General features: G+C 39.9%; 1 non-coding gene across 1 annotated transcript; it reads right to left on the minus strand.

Moving 5' to 3' along the window:
* Window positions 1–8,125: 8,125 nt before the first annotated feature.
* On the minus strand, window positions 8,126–8,233 carry LOC130971682 (small nucleolar RNA R71). The gene has a single exon (XR_009082892.1). It is a non-coding gene; the product is annotated as a small nucleolar RNA R71 (small nucleolar RNA).
* Window positions 8,234–12,960: the final 4,727 nt, after the last annotated feature.

Raw genomic sequence — 12,960 nt, forward strand, 5'->3', positions numbered from 1 at the left:
CTTCACAACCAGCCAGACTTCAACAGATCATCATGAAACTCTAGAACTCATTCTTAAGAATTCTGAAAAATACCTAATCTAAGCAACAAGATGAACCGTCAGTTGTCCATACTCGAACAATCCCCGGCAACGGCGCCAAAAACTTGGTGCACGAAATTGTGATCACTACTTTCACAACTCAAATAATCCTCGGTATGATCCAAAAACTTGGTGCTCAATCCCATGGCATAAACACAACTTTGCACAACTAACCAGCAAGTGCACTGGGTCGTCCAAGTAATAACCTTACGCGAGTAAGGGTCGATCCCACGGAGATTGTTGGTATGAAGCAAGCTATGGTCACCTTGTAAATCTTAGTCAGGCAGACTCAAATGTTATGGATGATATATGAATAAAACATAGATAAAGATAGAGATACTTATGTAATTCATTGGTGAGAAACTTCAGATAAGCGTATGGAGATGCTTTGTCCCTTTCGTCTCTCTGCTTCCTACTGTCTTCATCCAATCCTCTTACTCCTTTCCATGGCAAGCTGTATGTTGGGCATCACTGTTGTCAATGGCTACAGTCCTGTCCTCATGGAAATGTTCAACGCACCCTGTCACGGCACGGCTATCCAGCTGTCGGTCCTCGATCATGTCGGAATAGAATCCAGTGATTCTTTTGCGTCTGTCACTAACGCCCCACAATCGCGAGTTTGAAGCTCGTCATAGTCATTCAATCATTGAATCCTACTCAGAATACCACAGACAAGGTTTAGACCTTCCGGATTCTCTTGAATGCAGTCATCAATTCTAGTTTATACCACGAAGATTCCGGTTAAAGAATCCAAGAGATATCTACCCAATCTAAGGTAGAACGGAGGTGATTGACGGTCACACGTTCATAGGTGAGAATGATGATGAGTGTCACGGATCATCACATTCATCAAGTTGAAGAACAAGTGATATCTTGGAACAAGAACAAGCTGAATTGAATAGAAGAACGTACAATAGTAATTGCATTAATACTCGAGGTACAGTAGAGCTCCACACCTTAATCTATGGTGTGTAGAAACTCCACCGTTGAAAATACATAAGAACAAAAGTGATCATTGGCCTCGGCCCCAGAGAGGGAACCAGAAGAACCAAGATGAAAATACAATAGCAAAAGGTCTTATTTATAGAGAACTAGTAGCCTAGGGTTTACAAAGATGAGTAAATGACATAAAAATTCACTTCCGGGCCCACTTGGTGTGTGCTTGGGCTGAGCATTGAAGCATTTTCGTGTAGAGACTCTTCTTGGAGTTAAACGCCAGCTTTTGTGCCAGTTTGGGCGTTTAACTCCCATTCTTGTGCCAGTTCCGGCGTTTAACGCCGGGCATTCTTGAGCTAATTTGGAACGCCGGTTTGTGCCATCAAATCTTGGGCAAAATATGGACTATTATATATTGCTAGAAAGCCCAGGATGTCTACTTTCCAACGCCGTTGAGAGCGCGCCAATTGGGCTTCTGTAGCTCCAGAAAATCCACTTCGAGTGCAGGGAGGTCAGAATCCAACAGCATCTGCAGTCCTTTTCAGTCTCTGAATCAGATTTTTGCTCAGGTCCCTCAATTTCAGCCAAAAAATACCTGAAATCACAGAAAAACACACAAACTCATAGTAAGTCCAGAAAAGTGAATTTTAACTAAAAACTAATAAAAATATACTAAAAACTAACTAAAACATACTAAAAATATACTAAAAACAATGCCAAAAAGCGTACAAATTATCCGCTCATCATGTAGCAATGCTCTTTCTGAACTAAGGGCCTTGTGGGTTGGAACTGTGCCATCCAGACCAGATAGATTCTCATAGATTTGGTGCAGAGCAATCTGATATGTGACTCCAACTTGAGAATCCCATTTTTTTGACATATAAGCTGCTGGTCCTTCATCAACATAACCCAGGGCAGCGCTTATTGTTTCTCTGCTCAGAGTCATGTAAACCCACTTCACATAAGAATGTATTGCACCATCAATCAGCCTCATGTTTGCATAAAACTCTCGAACCAAGGCAGGGTATACAGGTTTTTGAATATTGAACAGGGGAGTCCACTTCATATTCTCAAAACTGGGGGGTTGTGGCACAAACACTTCTCTATCAATAAAGCCATTAAGGAAAGCACACTTGACATCCATTTGGAACATTTTAAAACCCTTATGGGCAGCATAGGCAAGAAGCAACCTAATTGCTTCCATTCTTGCTACCGGAGCAAAAGACTCATCAAAATCTATACCCTCTTCTTGATCGTAACCTTGGGCCACTAATCTAGCCTTGTTACGAATAACCTTTCCATCCTCACCTAATTTATTTTTGAAAATTCACTTAGTACCCGTTACCTTCTTACCATCCGGATGAGGTACTAGTGTCCAAACCTCATTCTTGTCAAATTGAGCTAGCTCTTCTTGCATGGCTTTGACCCAAGAAGGATCTTCAAGAGCTTGCTTCACATTATTAAGCTCCATTTGTGACAAGAAAGCAAGATTCCTTGGTTCGGTTTGCTTTTTGGTTGAGGATCTTGTTGTTACACCTTGTGAGGGATCACCAATGATAAAGTCATGAGGATAATCCTTCATGGACTTCCATTCTCTTGGTTTCTGGAGTGGTGTTGAGCTTTGATGAGCTTCAATGGGTTGTTCTGTTCCAGATTCTCTTGCTGGCTCAGGAGACAAAACAGAAATGTCTCCCCCATCCTGATGAGACAAATATGGACGGACAGATTCTTCATTTTGGACAGACTTGGAATTTTCTTCACTGGCTTCCTTGTTGACGGCATCTTCACAATATGTATCATCTTCTATCATAATACTGGGAATTGAGTTAGTATCACAAAAAGAAATGTGTATGGATTCCTCTATGGTTCTGTGTTCTTTGAGGTAAATTCTATAAGCCTTGCTAGTGGTGGAGTATCCAACAAACATCCCCTCATAGAATTTTGGATCAAATTTACTAAGATTTTCTTTGTTGTTAAGTACAAAGCATTTGCATCCAAAAACATGGAAATACTTAAGATTAGGAGGGGTTCCTTTCCATAGCTCATAAGGAGTTTTCTTTAACCCTTTTCTAATGATGGTCCTATTCAAAATGTAACAAGCTGTATTTACAGCTTCAGCCCATAGAAATTTTGGAATTTCATTTTCACATAGCATAGCCCCAGTCATCTCTTGAAGGCTTCTATTCCTTCTTTCAACAACCCCATTTTGTTGAGGGGTTCTAGGGCATGAAAAGTTATGAGCAATTCCAAAATTATCACAGAATTTTTCAAAGTCTTGGTTTTCAAATTCCTTTCCATGATCACTTCTCAAACGGGCAATTTTCAAATCTTTTTCATTTTGAATTCTTTTGCAAATGGTTGAGAAAGCATGAAAAAACATCATTTTTATGACCAAAAAAAAAAAATACCCAACTGAATCTAGAGTAATCATCCACCACCACTAAACCATAGTGTTTATCTCCTAAACTTTGAGTTCTTGTTGGACCAAAAAGATCAATGTGTAACATCTCTAATAGCCTATTGGTTGAAATTCCATCTTTTGTTTTAAAAGAGGATTTTACTTGTTTGCCCAATTGGCAAGCATCACAAGTAAGATCCTTATCAAATTTAATATTTGGAATTCCTGTAACCAAATTTTTCTTGACTAGCTTAGAAATTTGGTACATGCTAGCATGACCCAATTTCTTATGCCATAGCCATTTTTAAGATTTAAGAGAAGTAAAGCATGTTACTTTTTGATCTTTTAAGTCCTCAAGAGTCAATCCATACACATTATTGCACCTTTTAGCCTCAAACAAAATAACCCCAGATTTTTCACTAATAACTAAGTACACAAATTTTCTAAAGATAACTTCATATCCTAGATCACACAATTGGCTAACACTTAGTAAATTGTATTTCAAACCATCAACAAGAAGAACATCATTTATAAAAAATGAGAAACTTTTACCAACTTTTCCAATGGCCACTATTTTTCCTTTACCATCATCACCGAAAGTGACAAACCCTCCATCATACTCATCAAGCTTTATGAAGAAGGTTGCCTTTCCGGTCATATACCTAGAGCATCCGCTGTCCATGTACCACATATGGTCCTTCCACTTGGATGCTAGGCATACCTACAAAATGAGCTTAAGTGACCTTAGGTATCCAAATCTTTTTGGATCCTTTCACGTTAAACCATCTCCTTTGTCCTAATCCATTGTAGTAAAAAACAACTTTGCAAACTTTGTTACCAATCATTCTTTCACCAAAGAAGCATTGAATGGGAAAGTGGCAATTCTGGTTGCATAGTCTACAAAATCTTGGAGTTGCTGTTTTGCTAAAGCTTGTTGGGTTTTGAAACCTTGTGTCATTAGAAGATGAGTCTATGTTTACAAAAGAAGGTTTCTCAACAGATTTCAAGGTTTTATGAAAACCTAAACCCGCTTTATCATAAAGAGGTCTTTGACTAGCCAAGATTTAGTTTAAATTTTCAGAACTTTGAGTTAACTTGGCTAAGTCATCTTCAAGGCTTTTGACCTTTTTAAGCAACTCTTCATTTTCTTTAAAATAGTTTACATATGCAACAACAGAATGATGGCTTTCACAGCTTTTAAGTTGGGCTCTTAACTGCTTGTTTTCTTCAACAAGTTCAACAGCATTTTCAGCCTCCCTTAATTGATCTTTGAGAAAACCATTTTCTGCTTTAAGAATGGTGATTCATTGTTCAAGATCTTGGTTATCAAGTAAGAAGCATCTAAATTTTTCAGAAAGGTGGTCTATCATAAGATGAAGATCTTCAGTGTCAGGGTTATGAAAGACTACCTGTTCAATGTGATCTTCCATGAGACATGGTTGGGACTTGGCCCTGAGTTTTCATCATCTTCTGAGTCATTTTCCAAGTCCTCCCAGGAAGCCATCAGCCCCTTTTTCTTTCCCTTCTTTGGCTTTTCCTCCTTCTTTAACTTAGGGCAATCAGATTTGAAATGCCCAGTCTCTTTGCAGTTGTAGCATATCACCTTGCTGAAATCTTTCTTTTGTTTTCTTGAACTGCTTCCCTTGCTTCTTTCCTTGAGCTTCACCATTTTTCTAATTTTTTTGGCAAACAACACAAATTCATTTTCAGAGGAATAATCATTGGATTCATCAAATGTAAGAGCTATTCCTTTTCTTTTTGAATCTTTTTTTAAATAGGTGTTTTCAAATGCCAGTAAGTTTCCTCTCAAATCATCATATGTCATAGAGTCAAGACCACTACTCTCAGAAATTATTAATGCCTTAGTTTCCCACTCTTTTGTGAGACATCTCAACACTCTCCTAACAAGCAAAGATTCAGGATATTTGATTCCCATAGCATCCAAGCCAACAATGATGATGTTGAATCTTTCAAACATTTTATCTATTGATTCTCTTTCCTTCATTGAGAATATTTCATATTCTCTGTTCAGCATGTCTATCCTAGTCTTCTTCACAATGGTAGTTCCTTCATGTGTGACTTGAAGATTGTCCTAGATTTCCTTTGCCGTGTGCATCGTGATACTCGTCGGTACTCCTCGAAGCTAATTGCACAGTTGAGCAAGTTGATAGCCTTGGCATTAAGCTCCACCTTCTTTCTATCCTCTTCGGTCCAACTTGCTTCGGCTTTAAGAGAGACCACTCCTTCAGCACTTGTGGTGGTTGGATATTGGGGACCCTCCAGGATGATCTTCCAAAGTCTGTAATCTACTGGTTGCACAAAAATCTTCATTCTCTCCTTCCAATAGGTGTAGTTTTTCCCATTGAAAAGAGGAGGTCTGTTGCTTGACTGTCCTTCTGTCAGATTGTAGGACACTAGATTTGAGCCACTGTTCTCTGCCATCTGGATCTTTTTTCCAAGCTGCAAAGCTTGATCTCTTTGAGACCAAGCTCTGATACCAATTGATGGTTTATCAGTGGCTAAGAGAAGGGGGGTTGAATCTTAGCCCATTTTCGCTTAAAAACACTTGCTGTCCTTTTAGAGCACTTGAGGAGATATTTCTTGTTTTTGTTTCGTGCCTAGTCAAGAGACTTTTTCTTTTTGTCTCGTAACCAGCCAAGAGATATTTTTTCAGTTTTGTCTCCTGAGCAGCAGAATCAGAAATGGAGTAGAAGAGAGAGAGAAATCACACCAAGATGTATCCTGGTTCAGCTGCTAAGTGCAATGCAGCCTACATCCAGTCTCCACCATAACAATGATGGAATTTCACTATAATCATCATGATTACATGCACCAATTCTCCCTAGGAACTACCCTTCCTATCCGGGACAAGTCCAGAATCTAACCTCAATCCTAAACTTGACTTGATAACCCACCAAGCTTTCAACTGCAAAGTGCTAACCCAACTTGCAAGGGGATTCCCACAGAATCATGAAACACAACACAGATGTACAAAGGACCTCTAAGGACATCTATGGATTTTTTTTCCTTGCTTCAAACCCTGGCTGTTCTCCCTTATTTATAGAAGGGGAAGCCTCCAAGGTTGAAACTCTTGAACCGAGCTAATATTCTTCTTCTTTAACCAAAAACCGGTTCGGCCAGAGGGAGAGAGTAGAGGAAACCGTATGTAAAACCCAACATGCATTTATCTCTGTGTCTTCCCTTGTCACCAATCTTCATCAATCCAGGCCTTCCATCTTGACTTGCACTCCAAGAAGGATTCCTAGCCCTTGATGAGTTTTTGATGATGACAGCTCCATCTGCTCAAGCTTTTGCCTCTTCCTCCACATAGTTAAAGTAGCTACCTCCTGTGGTGGTTGATCAAAAGCTGAGACGAGCCATGTAACACCCTAACTACCAAAGCTCACGCTTCCGGCTGCACAACTCTGATAGCTCGGACATTACGACGACACTTATACTAATTAATACTAAAATATGAGCCTGTTTAAAACTTTAAAAACGCAATACCATTCCCAAAAATACTTTCGCCATACCACGTACGTCCATACATCCCATACAACTTACAGAAACTCATAAAGAGTACATCCATATATATACATACATATATATAATATTAAGAACATTACCCAGTACAATTCCTATCCCTCTCACAGAATATATCAAGATAAAGGCGAGGGTACAAAAATAATAATCTAAAGCAATACATAGCATCTCAATAACAAATAATGAAACTCTTTTTAAAATTGTTTTCAAATCATATCTTCTCAATCACATCTTTTTAAAAGCATAACTTTTCAATCATATCTTCTCAATCACATCTTTTTCAAAATAAGTTCTCAATCAAATCTTTTTAACTTCTAATTTCAAATCCTTTTTCAAAAATCACTTGATTTCTTTTCCACTCTTATTTTCGAAAATCAATTAGTGTTTAAAAAAAAAAAACGTTTTCAAAATATTCTAATTAATTTTCGAAAAATTACTTCCCTCCTTCTCACATCCTTCTATTTATGGAGTACCACTCCTTCTCAATGCACAATTCGAACCTTATCTAATTAAAGTTCGAATTCTTCTTCTCCTTCTTCTTTCTATTTCTCTTTTCCTCTGACACCTCAAGGAATCTCTATACTGTGACATAGAAGATTCCACATTTTCTTGTTCTCTTCTCTTTCATATGAGCAGGAGCAGAGACAAAGGCATTCTTGTTGAAGCTGACCCTGAACCCGAAGGACCTTGAAGAGAAAGCTAAGAGAAGCCAAAGCACAACTCTCTTTAGAGGACCTGACCGAATTCTTCAAAGAAGAAGAAGACATGGCAGCCGAAAATAACAACAATGCCAACAATGCAAGGAAGGTGCTGGGTGACTTTACTGCACCTACTCCCGACTTCTATGGGAGAAGCATCTCTATCCCTGCCATTGGAGCAAACAACTTTGAGCTTAAACCTCAGTTAGTTTCTCTAATGCAACAGAATTGCAAGTTCCATGGACTTCCAATGGAAGATCCTCATCAGTTCTTAGCTGAATTCTTGCAAATCTGTGACACAGTCAAGACTAATGGGGTAGACCCTGAGGTCTATAGACTGATGCTATTCCCTTTTACTGTAAGAGACAGAGCTAGAATATGGTTGGATTCTCAACCTAAAGAAAGCCTGGACTCTTGGGAAAAGCTAGTCAATGCCTTCTTGGCAAAGTTCTTTCCACCACAAAGATGGAGTAAGCTTAGAGTGGAAGTCCAAACCTTCAGATAGAAGGATGGAGAATCCCTCTATGAAGCTTGGGAAAGATACAAACAATTGATCAGAAAATGTCCTTCTGACATGCTTTCTGAATGGAGCATCATAGGTATTTTTTATGATGGTCTCTCTGAACTATCTAAGATGTCCTTGGATAGCTCTACTGGAGGATCTCTTCATCTGAAGAAGACGCCTACAGAAGCTCAAGAGCTCATTAAAATGGTTGCAAATAACCAATTCATGTACACTTCTGAGAGAAATCCTGTGAACAATGGGACAAGTCAGAAGAAAGGAGTTCTTGAGATTGATACTCTGAACGCCATTTTGGCTCAGAATAAAATATTGACTCAACAAGTCAATTTGATTTCTCAAAGTCTGTCTGGAATGCAACATGCACCTGGCAGTACTAAGGATGCTTCATCTGAGGAAGAAGCTTATGATCCTGAGAACCCTTCAATGGAAGAGGTGAATTACCTAGGAGAACCCTATGGTAACACCTATAATTCTTCATGGAGAAATCACCCAAATCTCTCATGGAAGAATCAAGAGAGACCTCAACAAGGTTTCAACAACAACAATGGTGGAAGAAACAGGTTTAGCAATGGCAAGCCTTTTCCATCATCTTCTCAGCAACAGACAGAGAATTCTAAGCAGAACCCCTCTGACTTAGCAACCATGGTCTCTGATCTAATCAAAACCACTCAAAGTTTCATGACTGAAACAAGGTCTTCCATTAGGAATTTGGAAGGACAAGTGGGACAGCTGAGCAAGAAAGTTACTGAACTCCCTCCAAGTACTCTTCCAAGCAACACAGAAGAAAATCCAAAAGGAGAGTGCAAAGCCATCAATGTGGCCGAATTTGGAGAGGAAGGGGAGGAAGTGAACGCCACTGAGGAAGACCTCAATGGGCGTGCACTAGCCTCTAATGAGTTCCCCAATGAGGAACCATGGGAATCTGGGACTCAAAATGAGACCATAGAGATTCCATTGGACTTACTTCTGCCTTTCATGAGCTCTGATGAGTATTCTTCCTCTGAAGAGGATGAGTATGTCACTGAAGAGCAAGTTGCTAAATACCTTAGAGCAATCATGAAGCTAAATGACAAGTTATTTGGAAATGAGACTTGGGAGGATGAACCTCCTCTGCTCACCAAAGAACTGGATGACTTGTCTAGGCAGAAATTACCTCAAAAGAGACAAGACCCTGGGAAGTTTTCCATACCTTGTACCATAGGCACCATGACCTTCAAGAAGGCTCTGTGTGACTTAGGGTCAAGTGTAAACCTCATGCCTCTCTCAGTAATGGAGAAGCTAAGGATCTTTGAGGTACAAGCTGCAAAAATCTCACTAGAGATGGCAGACAACTCAAGAAACAAGCTTATGGACTTGTAGAGAATGTTTTGGTTAAGATTGAAGACCATTACATCCCTACTGATTTCATAGTCCTAGAGACTAGGAAATGCATGGATGAAACCATCATCCTTGGCAGACCTTTCCTAGCCACAGCAAAGGCTGTGATTGATGTTGATAGAGGTGAACTGATCATTCAAGTGAATGGAGAATCCTTTGTGTTTAAGGCTCAAGGATATCCCTCTGTCACCATGGAGAGGAAGCATGAAGAGCTTCTCTCAATTCAGAGACAAACAGAGCCCCCACAGTCAAACTCTAAGTTTGGTGTTGGGAGGCCACAACCAAACTCTAAGTTTGGTGTTGAACCCCCACATTCAAACTCTAAGTTTGGTTTGGGAGGTTCCAACATTGCTCTGAGTATCTGTGAGGCTCCATGAGAGCCCTCTGTCAAGCTACTGACATTAAAGAAGCGCTTGTTGGGAGGCAACCCAATATATATTTTACATATTTCTTTTGTTATTTTATTTTATTTTGTAGGTGATGATCATAAGAAGTCACAAAATTAATTGAAAAAGCAAAAACAGAATGAAAAACAGGAAGAAAAACAGCACACCTTGGAGGAAGATGCTGCTGGCGTTCAAACGCCAGTAAGCCTAGCAGTTGGGCGTTTAACGCCCAGTCTGGCACCATTCTGGGCGTTTTAACGCCAGAAAGGGGCACCAGACTGGCGTTAAACGCCAGAAAAGGGCAAGAACCTGGCGTTAAACGCCAGGAATGGGCACCAGCCCGGCGTTTAACGCCAGCAATGGCTCAAAACGTGAATTTTGATGCCATTTGGTGCAGAGATGCTTTTCCTTGACACCACAGGATCGTGGACCCCACAGGACCCCACCACCACTCTCTTTCTTCTCCCCCATTCACCAATCACCTCAACACCTCTTCCCCAAAACCCTTCACCTATCAAATCCCATCTTTCTCTTCACCACTCACATCCATCCTTCATAAAACCCCACCAACCTCACCCTTCAAATTCAAACCACTTTCCCTCCCAAACCCACCCATAATGGCCGAACACCATCTCCCCTCTCTCCTATAAATACCCTTCTTCACTCCTTCATTTTCACACAACCTAAACAACACTTCTCCCCCTCTTTGGCCGAATACACCACCATCTCCCTCTTCCTCATTTCTTCTTCTTCTACTCTCTTCTTTCTTCTTTTGCTCGAGGACGAGCAAACATTTTAAGTTTGGTGTGGTAAAAGCGTTGCTTTTTCGTTTTCCATAACCATTATGGCATCCAAGGCCGGAGAAACCTCTAGAAAGAGGAAAGGGAAAGCAAAAGCTTCCACCTCCGAGTCATGGGAGATGGATAGATTCATCTCAAGGGTGCATCAAGACCACTTCTATGAAGTTGTGGCCTTGAAGAAGGTGATCCCCGAGGTCCCCTTTTCACTCAAAAAAGGTGAATATGCGGAGATCCACCATGAGATCCGAAGAAGAGGTTGTGAAGTGCTTACCAACCCCATTCAACAAGTCGGAATCTTGATGGTTCAAGAGTTCTATGCCAATGCATGGATCACCAAGAACCATGATCAAAGTGTGAACCCGGATCCAAAGAATTATCTCACAATGGTTCGGGGAAAATACTTGGATTTTAGTCCGGAAAGTGTGAGGGTGGCGTTCAACTTGCCTATGATGCAAGGAGATGAACATCCTTACACAAGAAGGGTCAACTTTGATCAAAGGTTGGACCAAGTCCTCACAATCATATGTGAAGAGGGCGCACAATGGAAGAGAGATTCAGGAGGCAAGCCGTTTCAATTAAGAAGGCATGACCTCAAACCCGTGGCTAGAGGATGGTTAGAGTTTATCCAACGCTCAATCATTCCCACTAGCAACCGGTCTGAAGTTACTTTAGACCGGGCCATTATGATCCATAGCATCATGATTGGAGAAGAAGTGGAAGTTCATGAGGTCATAGCCCAAAAACTCTACAAGGTGGCGGATAAGTCCTCTACCTTAGCAAGGTTAGCCTTTCCTCACCTCATTTGTCACCTCTGTTATTCAGTTGGAGTTGACATAGAGGGAGACATCACCATTGATGAGGATAAGCCCATTACCAAGAAAGGATGGAGCATACAGACCCCTCTCATCATGAGATCCCAGATGCCTCAAGGGATGCACTTTCCTCCACAAAACTATTGGGAGCAACTAAACACCTCCCTAGGAGAATTGAGTTCCAACATGGGACAACTAAGGGTGGAGCACCAAGAACACTCCATTCTCCTCCATGAAATAAAGAAGATCAAAGAATCATGAGAGGAGCAACAAAGGCAAGGAAGAGACATTGAGGAGCTCAAGCACTCCATAGGACCTTCAAGAGGAAGGAAGAGCCGCCATCACTAAGGTGGACCCGTTCCTTGATTTCCTTGTTCTTTATTCTTCTGTTTTTCGAATTTTTATGCTTATGTTTATCCATGTTTGTGTCTTGTGATCATTAGTGTCTTAGTGTCTATGCCTTAAAGTTATGAATGTCCTATGAATCCATCACCTTTCTTAAGAATTGTTCTTAATTGAAAAAGAAAAAGAATTGCATAAATTTTGAATTTTATAACAGTTTAATTATTTTGATGTGGTGGCAACACTTTTGTTCTCTGAATGTATGCTTGAACAGTGCATATGTCTTTTGAATTTATGGTTCATGAAAGTTGGCTCTTGAAAGAATGATGAAAAAGGAGACATGTTACTGAGGATCTGAAAAATCATAAAAATGATTCTTGAAGCAAGAAAAAGCAGTGAATACAAAAAAAAAAGAAGAAGGAAGCAAGCGAAAAAAAAACCGAAAAAAAAAGAAAAAAAAGAAAGAAAAAGAAAGAAATAAAGTTGTGATCCAAGGCAATAAGAGTGTGCTTAAGAACCCTGGACACCTCTAATTGGGGACTTTAGCAAAGCTGAGTCACAATCTGAAAAGGTTCACCCAATTATGTGTCTGTGGCATGTATGTATCCGGTGGTAATACTGGAAGACAGAGTGCTTTGGGCCACAGCCAAGACTCAATAAAGTAGCTGTGTTCAAGAATCATCATACTTAACTAGGAGAATCAATAACACTATCTGGATTCTGAGTTCCTAAAGAAGCCAATCATTCTGAGTTCCAAAGGATAAAATGAGATGCCAAAACTATTCAGAGGCAAAAAGCTAAAAGCCCCGCTCATCTAATTAATACTGATCTTCATAGATGTTTTTGGAGTTCATTGCATATTCTCTTCTTTTTATCTTATTTGATCTTCAGTTGCTTGGGACAAGCAACAATTTAAGTTTGGTGTTGTGATGAGCGGATAATTTATACGCTTTTTGGCATTGTTTTTAGTATTTTTAGTATGATCTAGTTAGTTTTTAGTATATTTTTATTAGTTTTTAGTTAAAATTCACTTTTCTGGACTTTACTATGAGTTTGTGTGTTTTTCT

Source organism: Arachis stenosperma, chromosome 3 (assembly GCF_014773155.1).
Source record: "Arachis stenosperma cultivar V10309 chromosome 3, arast.V10309.gnm1.PFL2, whole genome shotgun sequence".
In the NCBI taxonomy this organism is placed as follows: domain Eukaryota; kingdom Viridiplantae; phylum Streptophyta; class Magnoliopsida; order Fabales; family Fabaceae; genus Arachis; species Arachis stenosperma.